Genomic DNA, 13598 nt, shown 5'->3' on the forward strand with positions numbered 1-13598 from the left:
ATTCTTCTACTTTCGGTATGAGAGAAAGATAATTCCTCGGAAACGGGATAACCGGTTTCCTACAAATCCAGTCGGTTAGTAAAGCCATTGCTTACGACTCTCCCCGGCAGTGGATTTCTTTTCTTTGGCTCCAATTCGCGTTGCCAGGGCAGAGGAGAGCAAACAATGCTCGGAATGGGTAAGAAAAAAAACTTGAGTCATTCTCACATGTCAACTCCGGGCCGAAACCCCTCCTACTGCTGCTAGACGTGGACCTAAACTCTATCCTCCTCCGTCCCCCTCCTGGGACTGAAGGGGGATTCCTGCTTCAGCCCTTCAGGGCCTGGGCCTTGTGATAGATCAGTCACTCGCTCACAGGCCACATAAGAACCTTGTGTATCACCTTAAATGTCATTTAGCCAGTAAAACAACCCATAACTTCGAAGTGCCTTGGGAAGAAGTATGATTGTGGTTTTCTCAAAAAAATGTGAGGTATTTATCATGTAAAAAAAGAATGCATGTATGTTGACTATAGATTTCTGAATAGTGCCGACTACCAGGCCTAGATAACACTATTTTATCGAATAACGCAGTTCTTTATTTTTCAAATAAAGGTAAAATGTTCAAATAAACATATGGTTAATACAGTTTTATCTTAATAGTACAACGTTTGCACATTAAGAGAGCGACAGCAGACCAATTGCGCGTGGTCGCGGTTCTCCGGGCCAGCCTCTATTTAGTACGCGCGTTCCCGCGACGGGCTTGTGGAAAAACTGCGGCTGGTCGAGCCACGCAGGGACGACTGTGTACAATCACCGCTAGAAATACATTCGGATTTCGTGTTTTCCCGAAGACATTCACGTAATCCAAACGGGATCATGACCGCGACACACGCGTACGAGCACACCCGGGAATGACTCGGAATCAACAAGGTAAGGAAAAGTTTAAGTTAAGTGTAAACTGAAACTGCTTCATACCAGTCCCAAGTCTCCCAAAAAATCGCTGCGAAGTTGTGTACAGCGGGGAATGCGATGTTTTTTTGAAACGGCAGACACACACTACTGTACTGCCTCACTGTTGTTTCAATCCCGGTATCGCACCGTCTCCACCGCGTTGATCTGCGGTGAGCGGGATAGAAAACGTCGATCCTGGAGAAGTTTGCGCGTTAACGTAGCGCAGCCTTCCACCAAATGAAGTGGTCGTGGTGGGCCAGTACGTTCTGTGGTGCGGGATATGCTGCAGGCTATTTGTTTTTTGTGTTTAAACAAAGCTATCGTACATCTCTGTAATACCTTTCTTTTGGGTGGTTGATTGACGGATACTGTGGAAGTTCAATTGCCTGGATCCATCCATCCACATGAATATGTAGTACGTTAGTCGTCCCAGCGTCTAACGGAGGGCGCTCAGTGATGCAACATCATATTGTCACGTTCGAAGTCGTCTATATGTAAAATAGGATGACACATCCCACAGACACTTTAGCAGTTTTTTTGCTGCAATTGTTCTGGAATTACTTAAGGACTATAATAAATGATAAAGAAAATAATTGCTTTTGTTTATTACTGCCTAAGGGAAATGTATTTGGCCTACTGACCATCACATATTTACTTAATCCAGGGGAACTATTGGTCTATTTTTCGTATTAAAACGGTTTAGTACTACTATTGGGAAATGTATATTTGCCAAGACTTGTCGTTACGCGGCGTTGGCTCGGATGCACATTTTGGAGTTAGATTGGTCCAAAGTGGCAGATGTCACCTTGTTACTGAAGTAAAGAAGAAGCAGAGCCAGCCTTTCTGATAAAAGAGGCTCCACATATTTTCTACCGGTATCTCTATGCTCGTCTAGAGAGTCTACGTGATGCAATGGTGAAGCTGGTTTGTTCCATCCCAGATGAAAATGTGAAGGACATACCTTAGATTCCAGGCAGTAAACAGCCTTCACCTTATGGTAATCTTGAACTTTCCATTTGACATTGTTTTCGAAAGTCGTGATCTCTCTGCCTGATAAAGATGCTGTCTGGTGCCGTAGCATCGCACGTCCATCACTTTCGACTGAAACGATCTGGAAAATGTCTATTCAATCACTCCTTCACTATGTTTCGTTTTTACTGCACTACACTGCTGCAACTATAATTTTCTTGAATGTTCACGTTTTTTAATAAAAAAATATATGTTGAGACGCTCGAAAATCTCTAAGTATGTTTTTGTGAGGGATGCATCGAAACGTGACGTAGTGCAGTCCAGGGCTACATAATATCATCAATTCATCCGAGTGGCGTGAAAACACCAATATCAGCGCAGTAGGCCTACTTCTGAATGTTTTGTGAATGAGGATGACGTGTTCCTGGTTTCAGTGCAAGATTGATGGGCCAGACCTTGACCCAACCCTGTCATTCCTTAAAGTGTTTTCCGTGGGTGGGTAAGGTTGGTGGGTGTGCGTGCGTGCGTGTGTGCTTGCGCGTGCGAGTATGTGCGTGCGTGTTCGTGTGTGTGCTCAACTATAATGTATTAAACATCTGTGTTCAAATTTCTTCACTAACTGCTTTCTTTACAAACTGGAAATCACGTCAGAAATGGGCTACAATAGCCTACATGTTATACTTGTTTCAATATAGGAAAGAGCCACCAAGTAATTATTTATTCATTTAAAAATAGGTCTTCTCCTATAAAAAATTGAACGCTCAAAATTCAATCAACTGTTACAGATGAGGATGTTTACTTCTTCAGCTGGTTTGGCTAACATGTCTTTTCAGGCCACCGATTCATTTTTGATACTGGGTCAGCGCAGTTATGGAGGTGGAAAGTTTCACATTTTTGAGGAAGATCATGTGACGCCAACATCCAATGAGATCGTCCCATGCCGAGGGCCACGGCTGGAGACAGTACAGGGAGCAACAGGTGTGACCCGCGGGGTTAAGCTTCCGGAAAAAAAACACACACACACACACACACACACACACACACACACACACACACACACACACACACACACACACACACACACACACACACACACACACACACACACAATTGTGCACATGCATGCACAATTCCATACCTTTGACAATATAGTTCGACATGTACAGTATTCCTTATTTATTTTCTTATTCTTTCCTTCGTGATAATGTTTACATCCCAGGCGTCAGATAATGCTTTACTTCTGGCTTTATTATGAATGTTCAACAGTGCAATATAACTTGTGCCTCCCATAGCTCAATTGGTGATCATTCTTATGTCAAAGAAGGCTTTGCCATTCTATCCAGATAAGTTGTATTATGTTAATGAACGAAATATGAAGTCATTTATCAAACTGGTCTGATGGAGCTGTGGTTAGTCGAAACCACAGCCCGTTTGTTCTTGTACTGCTGTGGCCATGTCCGTGCTGTTGCTTTTGCTGTGTATTATAATTCGGTTCCATAGGCCTGCATTTATAATCATAGTAATCATAATAACATCACTCTTTTAACTGCCAAGATTCGGCTTGCACTTTAATTTCCTGGCTTCTTCTTGGAGCCGGGGGGCCTTCATTTGACTGTGTAGCCTCATTTGTGTAATGAGCTGAGCGATGGAGCGTCTCCTACATGCTACAGCAGGTCTGTTGGTCTCTTCTCCAGCGAGGAACTGCTACTGTCTGTAGCCGCGTGGCGGTTTGGGTGGGAAGAGAGGGCAGGGTTGCACCGAAACTGGGCTGTCATCTCCAGTACATATCACCATATACACAATGTGTATCAGACTACTCCTATGGTGTCTGATGCGTAGGCTGACCCTACGATTACGTCTGCAAACGGTGCTCGACGTTCATGTGGTCATGTGATCATCATGGACATGTTAAAGTGGCGCTCTGATTGACGGCTGCCACTGACTCGGGTCCTCGGAGAGTTCCAGAGATGATTGGGGTATTTTTTTGGAACACAGCCCCGATCTCACCAGCTCTATTCGGGCTCCCTTCAATCCATTTCATCCAGCGGTCTGTGGATGGGAGATGGATGGTTAGAGTTGCCGGCTGTGGCTCCCTGCTTTTTGCCGCTCCATTGGGACCCTATCATTCATTCATCCATCACTCTTTTACAGGGTATGAGGGCCCCAGTGTTGGTCGACGATGGCTTTTATTTGGTGTTCCAACGTCACTCCTCAGTGGTTTAAAAACGAAAATAACTGAATGTCAGTTCAGTCTGTTAATAGTAGTTTCCTTATTGTCTCTGCAGCAACACGGACAGTAATTATGTCATACATTTGTTTACACGAGTGCAAATCATTTATTGCAAACAATACCATTTTTCCTTTGTAAATCCATAGTGCTCTGATCTAACTCTCTGTCGGTGGTGGATTTCTTTTGACAATGCTACATTTAATGTGGCACTCAATGCTATGTAGATGGGAAAACTTAATGGCCGAACAACTTCAGAAATTGAATAGTTGAGGTCTTTGCTCTTCGGTTGAGTCGTTTTTGATTTAATTCTCACGGGGCCAGGAGAGATCAGCTTTGTGAATCATCTCATGCTAACTTAACGGAGGCAGACGAAAAGTCCCACATTTTTTGAAAAGATTAAACTGCCTAGGAGGATGAACGTCTATTGTCCAAATCAAAGAACTTGTCTTTGACTTGGACAAAAGAGAAGGAGAGGGAGAGAAGGAGTGAGACCGAGCCAGGGAGGCTGACGCAGTTCACTTAGAAAAATATGGCCAGACTTATTTTTCTAAGTGAACTCTCCGACTCCTGAATCGTGACTAAAAAGTCCATGTAATGAATGGTCTTGGAGGGTATTTCTCTCTGTCGAACTGAACAGTATTGAGTGAAACAGTCCCGCCAGACCAGGATGCTGAACCCTGTGAGGTCCAGAAAGGAGCGTATAGTGAGCCTGTAGTGAGGCATTGTTGTTTGACTGCTGACGTCTTGCAGACCTTGTTGAGACACTAACTGCTATGACAACCTGTTACGGTTTGTGTTCAGTGGCTGATGGATGAGGTGGCTCTCTACTACTTCCAGTCCTCAGGCTGCGGATACTCCTAACAGACTCCAACACGGTCTTATTTAAAGGCTTCACTGGCTCTGACCAAGGTTTTGAACTTCATCCCGACCTGATGCACGGTGGATGACTTTGTGTAAGAGTGAACAACGTCATTTTTTGTGATAGGTGACACGATGACATTGTGTATCATGAATGATGTTGTACTATAACTGGCATTATGTGTGGGTAATGACGTCATGGACCCACGCATGGTGATTGGGGCATGCTGCCATGTATGGTGATGTATGGTGCATGACGTCATGTTTGGGGCCTGTTTTGCGTGAATGACATCACATATTGTGATTGACGTCATGGATGGTGATTGGTCAACGAAGCCATGTATGGTGCATGTTCTCATGTACGGAGCCTGGTGTAAGGTGATTGACATCACGTATTGTGAATGTTGTCATATATAGTGCATGATGTCATGTATTGGACCTGGTGTAAGGTGATGACATCACGTGTTGTGAATGATGTCATGTATTGTTTATATGGTGAATTTCATCCTTTTATGGTGAATGACTTCATGTACAGAGATACATGGCGCATGACCTGATGTAGTACAAGAAGCAGAAACCGGTCTTGGAAAATACAGTAGTAACTTTATCTAGGCGATAGTATAACATACCGGAATTTGTTTGTGTTGGATGTGAGCCAAGGACAATAACATGCACGGGATATAACTTTGCTCATGTACTGTATATTTAATGCAAGATGCCATTCCAATAAACAGAGCTTTGTTTTTTATAGCAGTCCCCGCTCCCAGCTCTTGGGAACAGAGGAGCACTCGCATCAGATATGACCGGTGGCTATAGCTACTGATTATATCTTATTTTTATGACTTACCCAAGTATTGTGCACAAATAGTAGGGCTCCTTACGATCCCTTCCGGAAAGTTCTAAAGTACACAGACAACATCTGCACGTCAGCTCAATTTAAAGGGGAGATGCTCTTTAATCTCAAAGAGTAACATAACACAATCTTCTACTAATAAAAAAATAAATATTCTTTCAATTCAGTGTTCGAATGCTTACTTTATTTATAATCTTTTGTGAAGAAATAAAGGTTAGAAGGTTAGGTTACATTTAAAAGGTAACACTTATTAAAAGGGCCTAGCCAAACATGGGATTATCCATTTATTCTTTGTTAGTTTTGTTTTCCATTATTAAAACATTATTTGAATTGGCTTATTTGGTAGCACTTCACCCCTGCCATCTGTTGTGAGAATAAAAAAATATCGAACCATTCGATAAAAATATTGTTTCTGAAAACCGATGAGGCTATTTGGGCCCATCATATGTACTTGTATCTTCCCCTTTAATAGTAGACTTCACTATTAATTCACTATTGATGGCAAGAGTGTATTGCATCATCCCCTCTACAACAAAACACGATGGAACCAAGAAGAGATTACAAAGACGCTGCTTACATTTCAAATATTCTTCTGATACAGCACGGCATTGAGTCACACTAATCCAAACCCCGGACGAACTTGGGTCCTCCCCAGAACATTCAGAGCTTCTTGAAATAGTCATGCGGTTGCATCATTGCAAATGCAAAGGCCTGGGTGAGACTGGAACGACCCTCTGGGGCTCGGACAGTCTGGCTCTGCATCCCAAAATAACCACAGCGCCTTGCCTCAGACGAGTCTTGCTGCCGTCAGCCCCTTGTTTACCTTCCTGCACCTGAGCCGCTGGCTCCCCCCATCGAGATCAGATCAGATCCAGTATGTTCCCACCCGTCCGAGGGGCCGGGGGGTCCGTGAGAGGATTGGACGGGCAGGGCAGGGGAGGGGCTGGAGCCGCTTGACATGAGAACGCACTGAAAGGGGCCGTCTTTACAGCCTCACTGAGAGATAGTAAATGCAGCACTATTATTTTCCGCAGTCGTTGTTATTATACGGTTGACATGTTGTTTTCTAGGATGTATTTAATAGCCCCCTTCCCCCCCCCCCCCCCCCCCCCCCCGCAAAACATGAATAAATTAAGGTCTGAACCGAACCGTTGATTTGATGAATAGTTAGCTCTACTCAAGACAAGAAGCGTCCTTTTTAAGTTGCAATAAGAACATTCATCACTAGATAATGTAGTCGCAGCAGGAATAACTGTGAGAGCTATATGCATCCTCAATCACTATAATCTATCATAATTCATCTCTAGTCTCCAGTCATCTGCTATGGCTTTGCAGTTATTATGAGTTAGACGTTAACAAAGTTCCGGTGTGGATGCTCATATGCTTCCAAGTCGTATTGTGGTCCCCATTTTTGCTGGCTGGGCTGTGATCTACCTCACCCAACTTCTCTTTCTAAGAATTGAATCCAAATTAGTCTCAAACTTCTACAAAAGGGGTACAAGTGAAGCAGTACGACAAACGTTGAACCTCTGTGATCTCTGAAGTTTGGGATACTAAATATTGAAACGTTTTTTCGTTTTATGAGGGCTTGCGGCCCTCTAAGGTTTAAGCGTGTTATTCTCCACGGTCTCTTTTTCATTCACCAGCCGGCTTGTGTCACCGGGATAAATGCAAAAGAATAAGGTTCATAAATTAGGGATGAAGAGGTGCGAGGCGGAGCTCGGCTTGTTTGTCCTCTCTCTAATGGCTCCTCTTGACACTGCACATTTCCAGAAGTTTCCACCGTTGTGGAGGCCGAACTGGGTCATCGTGACTCACTTTTCTCCTTCCAAATTGAGTTCTTGAGACGGCAGTTTTTGATTTGGACAATGGAGAAGGAGAGAAGTAGTGAAACCGAGTCAGGGAGACTGACGACGGTTCATTTTAGAAATATGGCCAGACTTTGAGACTCTTGAAGTGAGACTAAAAAGTAGTTGTATTGAATGGCCTAGAAGGGTATTTAACTCTATTTAACTGAACAGTAGTGAGTGCACTAGGACTTTGGGGAGGGCCTGTGAATGTGTCATCATTTACTGTTTAGTAATTGAGCTGATACTCCTACCCAACGTGACTTGCAGTGAGTCATTGAGTAGTAGTTGTTGTGATCTTGCTGAAGGAGGCCCACAGGTTAGGCTTTGGAAGCTTGGGGATTGAACCCGGTACCTTTTTTTTTCGATTGGGAGTCGAACTCCCTCGCCACCAAGCTGTTCTGCCCTCTGAATCAGCCAATTCACCGCGATCACCCACGTCACAGAAACTACTGCACAGCAACAGCAGAGGTATTTGTAAGGCGATCCTGCTCTCGGGCAGCCCATTGTCAGGTGGCATTTAAGGAGCGCTGTGACATTATGCCTTCGACACAAATGGTGAAAATGCCCGTCAGTGTTCACACGCCACACGACTTGTAAACACAATGAGGCGGCTGGCCTTGTCTGGCGTGGCCCAAAGGTTTTCCCACAAGTAATATAATGTTCAGTACCCTCAATTTAAATCTACGTCCATCTGGGGGAGCTTATGCTACCTCGAGTTACCCCCCCCCCCCCCACCACCCGACCAGAGTAATGTAGTTCAATCCGACTGTCACTCAACCCTGCGGTGTGCCCCCCCTTGTGTCAGTAACCACCAACCTTGGCAGTGTACTACCTGTTGCTCGCAACTTGATCTGGAAGCATTAAAAGACAAAATGCAAACACTATGTCTCCTCCAGGCAAATCCCATTGGAAATCCCACCCAAGCCAGAAGACCCCAACAGAACTGGTTATATTACAGGAGGAGCAGTGAGAGTAGCAAGCTAGCCATCCGTCCGTAGTGGGAGAGACACGCACGCACGCACGCACGCACGCGCGCGCGCATGCGCACGCACACGCACACACAGCTTTGAGAACCACTGATGTCATTATCGCTGCAGACAAGGAACTTAATATATGCTAATAATATCATAACACATACCATTTGGGGGAGAGACTTCCACCGTCCTTCTCGTGAAGCATCTGACAACACCGTGAGTGCGTAGAATCACAACGCCCCCCCCACCCGGGGGCACTCGTAACCCAAAGAGCATCTGGAGGATTCGGTGAACAACATCCCTGTCTGCATGTTCTATATTTAACCCCGACTTTACGGCCGTGGTACCGATTACATCATGCCTCTGGCTCAGCCATTAAACGCCATCCCAGTGGCCTCTGACCAGTTAACGGGCTTCCCTGGGGGGGGGGGGGGGGCTGGAGGTTGACCTCCAGCAATGGCCCTGAGCCGCTCCTTAACGAGTTAACCATCCACCCACCCATGGTTTATTTGGTCGAGGATGGCCTTAACGTTTTTTTTCTTGCGGAATCCGACTCTGTGTTTTTTATCCGCTCACCAAGTCGGGAGTCGTCGGGAGTCGCCGGGAGCCGGGGCGAACGGACGGAGCTGTAATTAGCAGCGACCGTAATCACACTGGGAGCTAACCCCGGCGGCGGTGGAGGAAGACCACGGGTGGCTGCCCCTCACCGCGACAATCTGTGGGGTTTCCCCCCTTTTTTGTCGCCGGAGCCGTGAGCCGTCTGGTGGCAGCGTCACGCTAGACCTCCCCTGGAGCCCCAGAGCGCAGACGGAAGGCCTCGGGGTCTCGAGGGTCCAAGGGTGAAGAGGAGATCGCAAGATGGCATTCCAGATGGAACACCCAACAATGCAGAAAAAAAGAGATTAAGAAGAGGGAGGGGGTATGCCCTGCAAGAGAAGTTGAACAGGGACAGAGATGGAGACATGTTTTTGGCCATTTGATAAGTCAGAAGCTCTTGGGGTTTGTTTTATTGTCGTGGTGCCGAATCCGGTTTATATATAGTGAGTGATGCCATGCACATGTGATTCAAACTGCTGGTTTCGGATCAGTGCACGCCTTTCTTTTTCTGCCCTGGCTCCAGCAGGAATGGTGATGTCATACTCTAACAACATGATGTTTGCTTAAAATAGTTTGCCTTTGTTTTCTATTACGTATTTCTTCAAACATGGTTCGCTCAGCCCGGGCAATAACCTGCATTCCTTATATGTGACAAGCGTAGGCCTGGCGTCAATTCAATGAATTAGCCTTTTTGTTTATTGGGTTTGTTCATTCATCTGTCGGTTAATTACATTTTTGTAAATGTGTCCATTGGAGCCATCTTAATTGTGTGAGCTTTCCTGTGTTCTTGGTTGTCTCTGTTCTTGACATGCTACAGTATCAAATTAGAAGTAGGCCTATCAAATTGAATCATGTAATGTACTGTGTCCAAGCAACATGGGCATGTTCCCCACAATAGCTAGGATTAGGGATACATGATTCTATGTATCAATATAAGCTTGTTTTCTTCACATCATGGCCAATTAAGCCCCAACCTCCCCCACAATGGATTTTGAACGGTTGATCACATGCACAAAACGCTTGTAAATGATTCCCGTAGATCCTTTGAGAACATGGGTCTGAGCAGTTATCTAACCACTGTTGCTCCTCCTTGCTGTGTAATGTCTTCACTGGTTCCAGGCTAATCATATGGAGGGAAAAGCCTTTGATATGCGTTCTGCCGAGCTTGGCATGTTTCTCTCCGTCAGGGAACGCATCTTTTTGGGCTGCATCTGAAGATCAAAGCGGCTAATAATAATAGTAATGCATATGCATCCTAACGAGGGCTTATAGTGTTTTTTTTCATCAGGCCCCACCAAAGGCTCACGTTACACAAGTAGGCTACAGATCCTCTGTGATGTACCACTCATGTCTGTAGCCTTTCCCCAAAGTTATACAAATATTAATGGTCATCATTCACTGCATTGCATTTTGCATAATTGACTGAGCCAAACCAGTCAAATTTTACATTTACATTTGAGGGTGATTAGCAGACACAACAGTTCATACACATTCACACACTGAGTCATCCATGAAAGGCCAGCTCATCTGGGTGCAGTAAGGGAAACCTTGACACTCAGTTAGGAAGAGCCGGGGATCGAACTAGCAAACTTCCAGTTGCAAGTCAACCCATACTACCTCCTGAGCTAGGCCGACCCTCTAGTAGATTTTTGAGAAAAGCAACCACAGAACGTGGGACGATTCATGATGAAATCATTTAGCTAAACGCCATCATCAAACGCACCTTGCATTGGCTTTGTGGAACGGATACAACGGATTATGAGCAGAAAGGGGTTGGGGCTATCTGGCCCTGTAAGATGCCTCCGGTCACACTGCACACACCCAAGCCACTACACTCGAGCACTGCTGAGACCTGGTTGAATGGCCGGCGTTGGTTGGCTGCTTCAGTGGTACCTCAGCCGGTTCAGACATATTCCCCCCGGCCCCTACTCGTTAGGCTTGGCCATGTGACCACCAAAGGGCACACATGGGCCGAATTAATTACTTTAATCAGGGAAGTTGTGTCTCTCTCTTGATTACTTCCTCTCGTACTCTTTCCCTTGTTCCTCTGCATAAAGACACAAAACACATAGTTTGGCTCTCCATGGTCCTATTGAAATGTACAAAAGGCATACAACCTGTCTGCATTCTCTCATCACTCATTCACTCACTCACTCACGCCAACTGGCTCACCCTGTCGACCTCCATCACTTCCCCTCACCCTCAACACACACGCAGAAATGGCTGCACGCATTCCGGAACACGGACCAAGCAGGTTTCCATGCTTCACTATCACCTTCCAACAGCACAGCAGCCAAATAAATATTAGTGTTGGAGTCTGTATTACGGGACCTGGAGCAGCCATCATGAACAATGTGTAAACAACAGACACACTACTCGAATGCGCTCCCTTTGGACAACACTAGCTATGGCCACAACAAATCCTTATATAGCTTGTTTCAGCCCGGGCAGACACTGCCGAGAGTGAAAACATGAATATACAGAGTGTGAGGCACGGCATGTGCGGATGAATTTGTGTTTTTTAAAAGGAGTGTTTGTATTTAGGAATGAGGCATGTTGACACTGTGTCACGTTTTTGTTTTTCGTTATTTGTTATTTGTTATATGACGGTAATATTATTGTGTTGTGTGTTTTGTTTTTGGTGATCTGTGATCTGAAGGTAACATTACCGTGTCAGGTTTTGTTTTCGGTGATCTGAAGCAGTGGATTTAATGTGTTATTTGTTTTGGGTGATCTGTATTATGAAGGTAACATTAATTTGTTGTGATAAACATCTTAGAGACACATTTGGTTCTGAACTGGTCAAAATCATTACATCCTAATGTCCATGGACCAAGAAGAATGATTGGCAACGTAATGACTTTTGATAACGAGATCATGTATGCGGTCCAACTTAGAAATTAAAAATAATTGACTTATTACTGTTTACTATTCACTGTGTTTTTTTTCTAATCGCTAATGGAATTCTTTGGAGCTAGTTTCAAAAGAGTGAAGGTTTTAATGAATCTTTGTTTCTCTCGTCCACAGAGGAAACGCATTCTCCAGACGCTTGGTGATTCTATCCGATCCCCTCGGCTCTGTTGAAGATATAAGAGACTTCCGTTCCACCGGTAAGTCAAGCCTCTTCCCCTACCGGCCTAGTGTTGGACATTTCTGATTCAATGGACTCACTGTTTTAAATAACAGATAACAAAATCTTTGCCTCAGAATTCGTTCCCAAATGTATTCCGTCCTACAGTCTAGTTTAGGCTCGTTAATTTTGGACTAGAATGTGCTATTCAGAAGGGGGTACGTTGTGTTCTGCTCAGGATTAGCTGCTGCAAGGCTATATTGTGTCCGGTGAATGAAGCCCAGAGCTGTTGGGACCACTGGAGGTTCCTGGCCCATGTACAAGCTTCTTCCTTTGTTCCCCCTCCCTCCTTCCCGCCCGGCTTGGCTATAAATCTCTCTCTGTATTTTATTTACAAGTTTGCCAAAACAAACACAAAGAGACAGGATGGATTTCTAGCTCTGTTCTGTGTGTGTGTGTGTGTGTGTGTGTGTGTGTGTGTGTGTGTGTGTGTGTGTGTGTGTGTGTGTGTGTGTGTGTGTGTGTGTGTGTGTGTGAACAAACATGTGAATACGGATAGACTCTCTAGCAAGAGTCATTGTAAGATTGGCCACCCAATGTTTTCCCGAGATGTCTTTGAATTCTAGATATTAGTGTTCTACAAAAAGGCTGAATAACATTTCCTTCATGCAAAATGTGCCCATTTACATTTGGGATATATGAGCGTGTTTCAATACAATCCTTTACATTTTCTTTGGAAAGCTACATCATTATATATATATATATATCTTATATCAACGTCTAGTGAACTTGAACTTTTAAGCTATTTATACTAATAATACTATCATTTTGTAGTCAACCATTACCTAGCCATCAATTGTTGCCCATTAAGTCATGAAGATGTGTATTAAGATTATTACCAGGACCCAGATGTCATGACTTGAATTACATCTAATAGCCCAAGATGATGATGATGATGATGATGATGATGATGATGATGATGATGATGATGATGATGATGATGATGATGATGATGAAAGAGAGAGAGGGAGGGGTGTTGGAGGTCGTAGTTCTGTTAGCAGGACGTGGGAACTGTACTTGCCTTGGAAACCACGTGGAGGAAAAAACAAACAGTGACATGCTGATAAACAGAGGGAAAACATCTGAGGTGGGAATCGAGCAATGTAGGGAAGGAATGAGGAATACACGGCGGTCTGGAACATGTTCAGGCATGTTGAGGCTTATGTATGGATAGAGGATTTATTTTTCCTGAAAGTGAGAGCACA

At 44.5% G+C, this 13598-nt stretch overlaps 1 protein-coding gene across 3 annotated transcripts in view; it reads left to right on the forward strand.

Annotated features, from left to right (window-relative positions):
* Positions 1-692: 692 nt before the first annotated feature.
* peak1 (pseudopodium-enriched atypical kinase 1) overlaps positions 693-13598 on the forward strand; it is a 79565-nt gene continuing 66659 nt past the window's right edge. For 2 of the 3 annotated variants that reach the window (XM_060060310.1, XM_060060311.1), the window contains exons 1-2: positions 693-911; positions 12291-12373. The gene's annotated coding sequence lies outside the window, so the exon portion shown is untranslated. The remainder of the gene's footprint in view (positions 912-12290; positions 12374-13598) is intronic. The other variant, XM_060060309.1, reaches the window with a different exon arrangement.

The sequence above is a fragment of the Gadus macrocephalus genome, chromosome 9 (assembly GCF_031168955.1).
Source record: "Gadus macrocephalus chromosome 9, ASM3116895v1".
In the NCBI taxonomy this organism is placed as follows: Eukaryota; Metazoa; Chordata; class Actinopteri; order Gadiformes; family Gadidae; genus Gadus; species Gadus macrocephalus.